Source organism: Loxodonta africana, chromosome 12 (genome assembly GCF_030014295.1).
Source record: "Loxodonta africana isolate mLoxAfr1 chromosome 12, mLoxAfr1.hap2, whole genome shotgun sequence".
NCBI classification, from domain to species: Eukaryota; Metazoa; Chordata; class Mammalia; order Proboscidea; family Elephantidae; genus Loxodonta; species Loxodonta africana.
The window spans coordinates 96,642,579-96,655,020 of record NC_087353.1 but is presented as its reverse complement, the minus strand read 5'-3'; the positions used below and the strand labels follow the sequence as shown (position 1 = coordinate 96,655,020).

Genomic DNA, 12,442 nt, shown 5'->3' with positions numbered 1-12,442 from the left:
CGGGGTTGACTCAATGGCAACTGATATCAGGGTTAGGCATCTGGTATCAATCACAGTGACACTGACATGGAGTAAGTGATGTTTGTAGCACAGCTAGAAGTTCAGATTTGAGTAACGCAGAAGGACCACAGTGTGAGTTCAGTGTACAGCAGCCTTCTCCAACTATGCCCTACACCCTGAGCGGAATCATCTCGAGTCCTTGTTACCCAGCAGATTCCTGGGCCTGATCTTAAGAGCATTATGTAACTTCTGGAGTCAGGCTCATCAAAGTCCGGGATTCACAATTCAAAACTATTGTTCAGGATTGGGGTTCAGAATGAAAGAGTAGAGATAAAATTGGATTTGTAAGTGAGCTTAAAGGTCCCTGGGTAGCACAAATGTTTTGCCCCATCTACTAAACTAAAGGTTGGCAGTTTGAACTCACCCCATGGCACTACAGAAGAAATGCCTGGCAATCTGCTTCGGTAAAGATTACAGCCAAGAAAACTGTATGGAGCGGTTCTACTCTGTGACATGTGAGGTTGCCATGAGTCGGATTTGACTGGCTGGCACAAGACGACAATGACAAGCTCTGGTTAGGATGGATTTAGAATATGAATCATCTTTATGTCCTTGAAGTCTGACATTGTCTCTCTTTCTCTTGCTTCCAGATGGCTGGGCTCAGGGGAGATGTGGATCTTCAGCAGGAAGTCAAGAGAGGAGCCTCATCCAAGTCACCTAGAAAAACCAAGCTCTTCTCCAAGGACTGGATAGAATTACCATGTCATGCTCCTAGAAGTTGGGGGATCCTTCTAGTTGTCTTTGGAGGAGTAATGAGAAACCAGGGTTTTTTCGGTTCCATTCCTTCCTGTGGTACCACCTAAGTTTTCCAATTGCTCAGCTCAAATCTCCCCTGAGGTGGAAGTTGGAGGGCCCATTTTGTAAATATATTTAGTTACCATTTGAATGTGGAGTGTAGGGGCTTAGATTGGGAAGGAATAACTTTAAAAATGTAAAATTAAAGCCATAGGATAGTGATAGCTTAATATAGGCGATAGATTCCATTGTTTTATTTTTTAAATGTTGGTCATAGAATTATTATTATATTTATTATATTATGTATATTTAAAACCATTCTTATACTTTTGAAAACAAGTTCTCTCTATAAAGTTTTATGATAGGTGTTATAGCTGTTATATGTCTGTAAATACAATTTTGTTTATATATTCAAGACATGCTTTAGTCTTTTTATCTAGTAAAGTTACATAGGTAGGTGGTAGTCCCCCAAGGCCTTGTAAACATGAATGTTTTATTTGAGGTTTAGTCTTCATTACTGAGTTTTGAGAATTCAGTTTTAATTTTTAACTTGCCTTGAATGTTTGGGTGTTATTTTAAAGAGGACAGTGCAATGCTTCTGTTGGGGGAATATAATAAAGATGAAAAGTCTTTCATCTTCTGATTCTGCGAAACAGACCTTCTCATTGGTTCGGGTAGATTTTCAAAGTTCTCCTGGCATCCTTAGTGAACTCCACTAATTGGGAATTCCCACTGGGCTGTGTGGTCATCCATGGGGCAACCTTGTGTCCTCGAGGCTGTGATTTGTTCTCCTGATAAATCTTAAAAACAGACAACTGCTAGTAGGCTGCTCTTATCAGGGACATTCTGTCCAGAAAACTTCTGTAGGCCACTGGATGCAGCAAATATCAGCTGTAAGAGAAAGAATTTTGGGGAGGAGATGCTCAAGAATTTATGTATGGCATATGTACATACAGAGTTCATTGCACAATTCAGGACTATTTCCTTGTATTAACGTGAATGTGGGGTGCTGATCGTATTACATCAAATTTTAAGTTTTGATTCTGCGTGAATTCTCTCTCGTGGTCTATCTATAGCTACTATTACCTGATGATATGTGATAATGTGCTTAAAATTTTATACCAGAAAGTGTAAAATGGTAATAAAGATATATATATCTGTGTTAAATATATATATATGTACTTAACTTATCTTAGTCCATGATATCTTTTCTCAGTTACATGGATAATAACTCTAATTTCTATTATAAATGGTAACTATGAAAAATGCAGCATTTTGTACTAGCAATATTTGTATTCTGTGCAGCCTCTGAAAATCGTTTTATATAGATCATTGACAATCTGCCACTGTTTCCAACAGACAAAATGTTTCCCACCACCAGACAACAGAAAAAATGACTATGTATTGGGTTCCCTTTTCCTAAATAAAAATACTTTAAAGACTCGGAATGGTGATTGAGGCTTTTTCTTTTAATCTTCTGTACTTTTCTATTTAAAAAAAAAAAAGTCTTCTCACTTTCGAGATGTGTATGATAGGCCTGGGTTGCTTGCTTGCTATCAAATGATATTGTTGCTTAATAGAATTGTGGTTATTTGACCAGATTTCTTACCTTTGAGAAATAATCCTAATTATTTTTCACATAGAAAAAAAAAAGAGAGATGAGGCAGGTTTTAAGCAAGAGCCTTGAAGCCAAAAATAAGGGAAAATATTAAGGGAGAAAAGCAATAAGAGTAGAAAGAAGAAAGCAAGCTCTATGGGTGGCTGAATAGTAATCCAAAATTCTACAGGAAGCAAAATGTGTCTCAACAAAAGATGCATTCCCAGAAAGGAGCCAAGGCAAGGCAACACACAGATAAAGGTAGTTTTGCTATTTTAATCACAATGGGAGTCATTCTCACAGCCTCAAATTTCAGTCTCATGTGGGAGATGGGAAATCTAGTACATGTGATAAGAACAAATGAAAAGAAATGAGGGTATTGGAGCAATGTCTGAGAAAAAAGGGAAGCAGCTAGTTAGAGTTAAAGCCATTAAATAAGATAATCATGGAGCAGAAAGAGCTAGTAACATGAATTATTGGAGAAAGACAGTTTATGAGACAGGTGGGAGCATCAGAGAAGATAGGAGTAGCTGAGGAAATGAGCAAATGGGTGATTTAAGTATCAGCTAGAAGCAAAACAAAACTAACGAGACACAAACAAGAGGAAAATAAGCTTCTGAAGAAAAAAAAAAAAGCCAGTGAAGAGGTATGAATGGGGTCAGAGAAAAAAACAGAACCAGTTTTAAGGGTCTGGGAAGGACTGAAGTATGGAATGAGCTAAAGAAAGGAATACCTGCCCATTGGAGTCATGGGTAGTTTGTAGCGAAAGCAACTTCATCACTGTGAGGCTCTGCCAGGTCTGCGGAATGGCCAGGCTGAGAGGTAGTGGCAGTTCCTTGGGCTTTCCCTCAAAACTTTGCAGTGCAGGAGGTGGGCCAAGATGGCGGAGTAGTCAGGCACTTCCTGTGATCCCTCTTATAACAAAGGCCTGAAAAAACAAGTGAATGCATTATATATGAAAATCTAGGAGCCCTGAACATCACAGGCAAAGTTGAGGAGTCAGACTGAGCAGCAGGGGGAGGGAGAGATAGTTTAGAAGCAGTGAGGAGTTGCCAGACCTAACCTGGCAAGAACCGGCACCCTGCAGGCTGGATCAGCTGGTGTGCACGGTGAAGCAAGCAGTAGCACTCAGGACGTGTTTTCCACATCAGGAGAGACTGAGCAGTGGAGAGTCTACTCAAGACTCCAGAACCAGTGAAAAGCTGTGCCAAATGGCAGAAGATAAGCATGTGCATCCAACCTGCCACGCGGATCAAAAATCACCCCCTTTGGGAAGAAACTCTCTCCAATTTACTGCCCCTCCCCGCTCTGCACTGGGTCCTGGGCTGGGTCCAGAGACTGCCATGTCCCCTGGGCTGGAAGTAGGACCCATCACATACTCTGAGCCATTCTCCCAGCTTTGGAGAGGGAACAAATTAACAAACAGGAAAAAATAATCTGCCAGCTCCCCTAAGGTGGGAACTCAGGGCAGACAAAGTCTCTTTGCCTAGGCACAGGAATAAGGGGTCTACGGACTTTGAGTGCCTTTAACCCCTGTATAGACCTGTGTGGGCCCATTTCAAAAACATAGGCCCTCATTAGCACAGTACAACAGGGTATACACCTGAAGCCTATTTTCAACTGTATCAGCTATAAGGTGGAGTGGCAGATTCATGACATCTGCCCATTAAGCAGGGTCCTCACCTACCCACATTAGGGGCCCGAGGACTGGTGGCTCCACCCACACCACCTAGTCATCCACGACAGGGGTTCAAGAATAAGTGGTGACTCCCAGTCCTTACAGCCAACAGCACTGGGTGCCCATAGTCCAGCAGCAAAACCCACCCACCTACATGATCTAGGGAACAGAGATGTGCTTTCCTCCCAGGCACTCAGGGGAAGCTGTCAGTTCCCTACCTTGCTCAGTGTATGACCCCCCCACTGCAGTCAGATACCTGTGCCAACTTCAATTACCCCAGCCTGTCTAGGACTATAGGTGAGCACCTGCACCACTTGGTGGTACACTTGGTGACCGACTATCTGGACACCTGAGCTGAATCCATACAGGAAAAGTAAACAATCCTGGGCTCACATACCTTGTAACAGCTCTAATCACCCGGTGACAGGATGTGAGAGAGTGTAAGGCGCCAGTAACCAAACTAGCTCACATGGCCAGCCTATTTGGACACAATAAAACAAAACAAGAAGTTAGGACACAGTAAGCAAACATACAATAAATAAATATAATAATTTATTGATGACCCGGAGACAACAGTCAATATCAAATCACATAGAGGCAGACCACGATGGCTTCAGCAAGCCACCACAACAAAGAATCAAGAAACCTTCCAGAGGAAGAGAATTTCTTGGAATTATTGAAGGTAGAATTCAAAAGACTAACACACAGAATTCAGGAAGAAGGTCAGGCAAAACACAGAACAACCCAAGGAAAACACAGACGAAGCAACAGAATAATTTAAGAAGGTTATTCAAGAACACAATGACAAATTTAACAGGCTGCAAGAATCCATAGAGAGACAGCAAACTGAAATCCAAAAGATTAACAATAAAATTTCAGAATTAGATGACTCAATAGAAAGTCATAGGAGCAAAATTGAGGCAATGGAAGTCAGAATTACTGAGATGGAAGATAAAGCACTCAACACCAACTTATTTGAGGAAATATCAGATAAAAGAATTAGAAAAAATGAATAAACCCTAAGAATTATGTGGGACTCTAACCTACGAATGATTGGAGTACCAGAACAGGGGGATAACAAAAAACACAGAGAGAATGGTTGAAGACTTGTTGGCAGAAGACTTCCCTGATATCATGAAAGATGAGAAGATATCTATCCAAGAAGCTCACTGAATTCCACACAAAGTAGATCCTGACAGAAAGTCACCAAGACATATTACAATCAAACTTGCCAAAACAGAGAGAAAGAGAGAATTTTAAGAGTGGCTAGGGACAAACAAAAAGTCATACACAAAGGAGAGTCAACAAGACAAAGCTCTGGCTACTCAGCAGAAACCATGCAGGCAAGAAGGCGATGGGATTACATCTATAAAGCCCTGAAGGAAAAAAAAATTGCCAGCCAAGAATTATATACCCAGCAACGCTGTCTCTCAAATATGATGGTGAAATTATGGCATTTCCAGATTAACAGAAGTTTAGGGAATTTGCAAAAATCAAACCAAAATTACAAGAAATACTACAGGAAGTCCTCCAGATAGAAAATCAATAACATCAGATAACAACCCAAGACTAGAATATAGGACAGGACACCAGATATGAACCCAGATAGGGAAGTCGCAAAAATAAATCAAAGCTAAAACACTGGAAATAGGGCAACAGATGTCAATATGTAAAAGATGACAACATTAAAACAAAAAAGTGGGACTAAATACTCTAGTCATAGATCTTTCATATGGAGAGGAAGTCAAGGCGATATCAAGAAATAAAAGATTGGCTTAAAACTTAGAAAAATATGGGTAAATATTAAGGTAACCATAAAGGAAACTAACAATCTTACACATCAAAATAAAAAAACAAGAAAAACATAAAGACTCAGCAAATACAAAATCAACAACAATGAAATGGATAATAAAATACATAAAGAAAAATGACTTAGCACAGAAAAGTAAGTGGAACAAAGAAACTGTCAACAACACACACTCACAAAAACATTAAAATGACAACACTAAACTCCTACCCAACCCTATCAATAATTACGCTGAATATATATGGACTAAACGCACCGATAAAGACACAGAGAGTGACAGAATGGATGAAAAAACACCATCTGCCTATATGTTGCCTAGAAGAGACACACCTTAGGCTCAAAGACACAAACAAACTAAAACTCAAAGGATGGAAAAAATATATCAAGCAAGCAACAATCAAAAAAGAGCAGGAATGGCAATATAAATCTCTGTCAAAACAGACTTTAAAGTAAAATCCACCACAAAAGATAAGGAAGGACACTATATAATGATTAAAGGGTCTATACACCAGGAGGACATAACCATAATAAATATTTACCCACCTAACGACAGGGCTCCAAAATACATAAAACAAACTCTAACAGCATTGAAAAGAGAAATAGACAACTCCACAGTAATAGTAAGAGACTTCGACACACCATGTTTAGTGAAGGACAGAACATTCAGAAAGAAGCTCAATAAAGACACAGAAGATCTAAATGCCACAATCAACCAACTAGACCTCATAGACAAATATAGAACATTTCACTCAACAGCAGCCAAGTATACTTTTTTTTCCAACCCACATGGAACATTCACCAGAACAGACCACATTATCAGGCCATAAAGCAAGCCTTAACAGAATCCAAAGTACCGAAATATTGCAAAGCATCTTTTTTGACCATAAAGCCATAAAAGTAGAAATCAATAACAGAAAAAGCAAGGAAAAAAAAAAAAATCAAACACATGGAAACTGAACGACACCTTGCTCAAAAACTACCAGGTTACAGAAGCAATTAAGAACAGAATAAAGAAATTCACAGAATCAAATGAGAATGAAAACATATCCAACCAGAACCTTTGGACACTACAAAAGGGGTGCTCAGAGGTCGATTTATAGCAATAAGAGCACACATCCAAAAAGAAGGGGCAAAAATCAAAACATTAAACCTCAAACAGATAGAAAAAGAGCAGCTAAAGAAGCCCTCAGGCACCAGAAGAAAGCGAGTAATAAAAATTAGAGCATAGTTAAATGAAATAGAGAAACAATTGAAGGAGTTAACAAGACCAAAAGCCGGTTCTTTGAAAAGATCAACAAAATCAATAAACCACTGGCCAAGCTGATAATAAGAAATAAGGTGAACGATATCACAACAGATCCAACTGAAATTAAAAGAATCATAACAGAATAGTGTGAAAAAATCATAATCTAACAAATCTGAAAACCTAGAGGAAATGGACAAATTTCTAGAAAGACACTACCTACCTAAACTAACACAAACAGAGGTAGAACAACTAAATAAACGTACAACAAAAGAAGAGATTGAAAAGGTAATTTAAAAACTCCCAACAACAACAACAAAACCCTGTCCTGACAGCTTCACTGGAGAGTTCTACCAAACTTTCAGAGAAGAGTTAACACCGCTACTACTAAAATGTATTTCAGAGCATAAAAAAGGATGGAATACTCCCAAACTCATTCTGTGAAGCCAGCACAATCCTGATACCAAAACAAAGACACCACAAAAAAAAAAAAGAAAATTACAGACCAATATCTCTCATGAATATAGACGCAAAAATCCTCAACAAAATTCTAGCCAATAGAATTCAACAACATATCAAAAAAATAATCCACCTGACCAAGTGGGATTCATACCAGGTATGCAGGGATGGTTCAACATTAGAAAAACAATCAGTGTAATCTATTACATTAATAAAACAAAACACAAGAACCACATGATCTTATCAATTGATGCAGAAAAAGCATTTGACAAAGTCAAGCACCCATTCATGACAGAAACTCTCAGCAAAATAGAAATAGAAGGGAAATTCCTCAGCATAATGACGGGCATTTATACTAAGCCAACAGCCAACATTATCCTAAGCGGAGAGAGTCTGAAAGCATTCCCCTTGAGAACGTGAACTAAACAAGGATGCCCTTTATCACCACTCTTATTCAACATTGTTCGTGAGGTCCTAGCCAGAGCAATTAGGCTAGAAAAAGAAATAAAGGCATCCAAATCAGTAAGGAAGAAGCAAAAGTATCTCTATTTCCAGATGATATGCTCTTATATACAGAAAACTTCAAAGAATCCATAAGAAAACTACTGGAACTAATACAAGACTTCAGCAAAATATCAGCATACAAGATAAACATACAAAAATCAGTTTTATTCCTATACACAACAAAGAGAACTTTGAAGAGGAAATCACAAAATCAATACCATTTACAATAGCCCCCAAGAAGATAAAATTCTTAGGAATAAACCTAACCAGAGAAGTAAAAGACCTATACAAAGAAAACGAGACAGTACTGCAAGAAATCAAAAGAGACCTATGTAAGTGGAAAAACATACCTTGCTCATGGATAGGAAGATTCAACGTTGTGAAAACGTCAACTCCACCCAAAGTGATCTACAGATACAATGAAATCCCGATCCAAATTCCAATGGCATTTTTGAACAAGATGGAGAAACAAATCACCAACTTCATATGGAAAGGGAAGAGGCCCTGAATAAGTAAAGCATTACTGATGAAGAACAAAGTGGGAGGCCTCACACTACCTGATTTGAGAACATATTATACTGCCACAATAGTTAAAACAGCCTGGTACTGGTACAATGATGATACTCAGACAGAATTGAGAATCCAGACGTAAATTCATCCACCTATGGTCTATGTAGCTGATATTTGACAAAGGTCCAAAGTCTGCTAAATGAGAAAAAGACAGTCTTTTTAACAAATGGTGCTGGCATAACTGGATATCCATCTGTAGAAAAATGAAACAAGACTCATACCTCAGGCCATGCACAAAAACTAACCCAAAATGGATCAAAGGCCTAAATACAAAATCTAAAACAATAAAGATCATGGAAGAAGAAACAGGGACAATACTAGGAGCCCTAACACATGGCATAAACAGAATACAAAACATTACTAACAATGCACAAATACCAGGAAAGAAACTAGATAACTGGGAGCTCCTAAAAATCAGAGTTATGCTCATCAAAAGACTCCACCAAAAGAATAAAAAGACAACCTACAGACTGGGAAAGAAAATTTGACTACAACATATCCGAACAGGGTCTAATCTCTAAAATCTGCAAGATACTGTAAAAACGTCAACAACAAAAAGACAAACAACCCAATTAAAAAATGGGCAAAGGATATGAACAGGCACTTCACCAAAGAAGACATTCAAGAGGTAACAGATACATGAGGAAATGCTGATGATCATTAGCCATTAGAGAAATGTAAATCAAAATTACAATGAGACACCATCTCACCTCAACAAAACTAGCACTAATCCCCAAAATACAAAATAATAAATGTTGGAGAGGTTGTAGAGAGACTGGAACACTTATATACTGCTGGTAGGAATGTAAAATGGTACAACCACTTTGGAAATCAATTTGACGCTTCCTTAAAAAGCTAGAAATAGCAAAATCATTCCTTGGAATATATCATAGAGAAATAAGAGCCATCACACGAATGGATATATGCACACCCATGTTCACTACAGCATTGTTCACAACAGCAAAAAGATGGAAACAACCTAGGTACCCATCAATGCATGAGTGCATAAACAAATTATAGTATACTCACACAATGGAATACTATGCAACGATAAAGAACAATGATGAATCCTCGAAGCATCCTATAACATGGATGAATCTGGAAGGCATTATGCTGAGTGAAATTAGTCAGTGACGAAAGGACAAATGTTGTATGAGACCACTATAATAAGAACTCAAGAAAAGGTTTAAACACAGAAGAAAATATTGTTTGATGGTTATCAGGGTGTGGAGGGAGGAAGAGGAGTATTCGCTAACTGCATCCAAACCAAACCAAACCCGTTGCCGTGGAGTTGATTCCAATTCATAGTGACCCTATAGGACAGAGTAGAACTGAGGACTGCCCCATAGAGTTTCCAAGGAGTGAGTGCATGGTGGATTCGAACTGCTGACCTTTTGGCTAGCAACATAGCTCTTAACCACTATGCTACTAACTGCATAAAAAAAACTGCATAGCAGACAAGAATTATCTTAGATGAAGGGAAGGACAACACACAATAAACAGAAAGTCAGCATAACTGGACTAAACCAAAAAAAGTTTCCTGAATCCAACAAGACCCTTGGAGGCAGAGTAGCAGGGGTGGGGGTCTGGGGATCACGGTTTCAGGGGACAGCTAGGTCAATTGGCATAACAAAGTTTATTAAGAAAATGTTGTGCATCCCGCTGTGGTGAGTGGAGTCTGGGGTCTTAAAAGCTTGTGAGCAGCCAACTAAGATGCATCAACTGGTCCCAACCCACCTGGAGCAAAGGAGAATGAAGAACATCAAAGACACAAGGAAAATGTTAGCCCAAGAGACAGAAAGGGTCACATAAACCAGAGACTTCATCAGCCTAAGACCAGAAGAACTAGATGCTGCCCGGCTACCACCAATGACCACCCTGACAGGGAACACAACATAGAGTCCCTGACGGAGCAGGAGAAAAGCAGGGTGCAGACTAGTAAAAAGATCAGACTTAATGGTCTGACTGAGATGAGGAATCCCAGAAGACATGGCCCCCGGGCTTTCTGTTAGCCGCAGAACTAAAGCCATTCCCGAAGCCAAGTCTTCAGACAAAGATTAAACTGGACTGTAAGACGTGACATGATACTCGTCAATAGTGTGCTTCTTAGTTCAAGTAGATACATGAGACTAAATGGGCAAGGGAGGTGAGACGGCAGTGAGGGACAGGAGCTGGTTGAATGGACACAGGAAGTCCTGGGTGGAAAGGAGGAGTGTGTTGTCACATTACACAGAGAACAATTAGAGTCACAAAGCAATGGTGTATAAATTTTTGTATGAGAAACTAACCTGAGCTGTAAACTTTCACTTAAAGCACAATAGAAAAACAAAAACAAAAAAACTCTGCGGTGCATCTGAATCAACTGGAAGACTTGTTACAACAGAAATTGCTGGGCCCACCCCCATAGAGTTTGACTCAAGGATTCTGGGGTGGAGTCTGAGATTCTGCATTTCTATAAGGTTCCCAGGTGATGCTAAAGCTGCTGGTCTGGAAAACAGCTTTGAGAAGCACTGCTATAGATTAGGGATTGCCAAACATTTTTGTAAAGCGCCACTTAGTGCATGTTTTAGGCTTTGCCACTTCAACTCTGCAGTTGTAGCATGAAAGCAGCCACAGACTACATATGAACAAATGAAAGTGGCAGTGTTCCAATAAAACTTTATTTATGGACATTGAAATTTGAATTTCATATAATTTCATGTGTTATGAATATTATCCTTTTATTTTTTCAGCCCTTTAAAAACGTAAGAATCACTCTTAGCTCACGGGCCATACAAAAACAGGCAGTGGGCGGATTTGTCTCAGGGGTCACAGTTTGGCAAAACCTACAGTAGAAGTTTCTCACTAAAGCCCGGAACTACTACCACTATTCCCACTAAGGACACTACTATTGACCATCTTGGCAGAGATATTAGCCAATGCAACTAATGGCGCAGCAATCAGAAAAATACGAATTCAAAAGACGGATATTAAACTATCTCTTTGCAAACGGCATGACTGTATATATAGCAAATCCAAGAGAATCAATGGAAACACTCTAAAAACAAAAAGAGAACAGTGAATTGAGATAAAAGCATACAAAAATCACTGGCCTTAGATATACAAATTCGACAATATGCAAGCAATAACCTGTTAAGAAATATAATGGAAGAGCAGACTGCATTACAACAATCACAAAAAGTAAAACAGCAGGAAATAAACTTAGCGCGAAATGTGCAAAATCTACACAAGAAAAACTTAAAACACATTGGAAATACATAAAGCTATACTGAATCAAATGGGAACATATTCTTGGATAAAAAGCATCAACATCATTTAAAAAAATGTTAATTTTCCCTAAATTAATTATAATTTTAATGTGATCCGAATACAAATTCTAATAGATTGAATTTTCTCCTTGATCTAGGCAAGAAAACTATAAAGTTCATATGGAAAAATAAATAACAACATCCAGGAAAATCCTGAAATAGAAGAGCAATTTGGATTGGCTAGCCCTGGTACATATTAACATGTTATAAAACCTTTTTAACTAAAGCAGAAGGAAAACAAAATTTAGAAGTAGTCCCAACCCTCCTGGCACGCACCACGTCTTATAACAGATACAAGGTAGAGACGTTTAAGACGTTCCCTAAAAAGTGGCGCGTTGACTTATGGGAAATGAAACCCAGCTCCCACTCCTGCTACCTGTCAAGGGCCCGGAAGGCGGGCTTCCAGCGTTCTCCGCAAATACTCGCGCTGCGCGCCTGTTCGCGCCTGCGCACTGCCGCCGCGCTGCCCTCACTTCCGGTC

At 39.1% G+C, this 12,442-nt stretch overlaps 1 long non-coding RNA gene across 1 annotated transcript; it reads right to left on the bottom strand.

Moving 5' to 3' along the window:
* Window positions 1–885: 885 nt before the first annotated feature.
* On the bottom strand, window positions 886–4,627 carry LOC135233013 (uncharacterized). The gene is made up of 3 exons (XR_010323709.1): window positions 4,468–4,627; window positions 3,126–3,320; window positions 886–1,686 (listed from the first exon to the last, which is right to left on the bottom strand). It is a non-coding gene; the product is annotated as an uncharacterized LOC135233013 (long non-coding RNA).
* Between the last annotated feature and the right edge of the window lie 7,815 nt (window positions 4,628–12,442).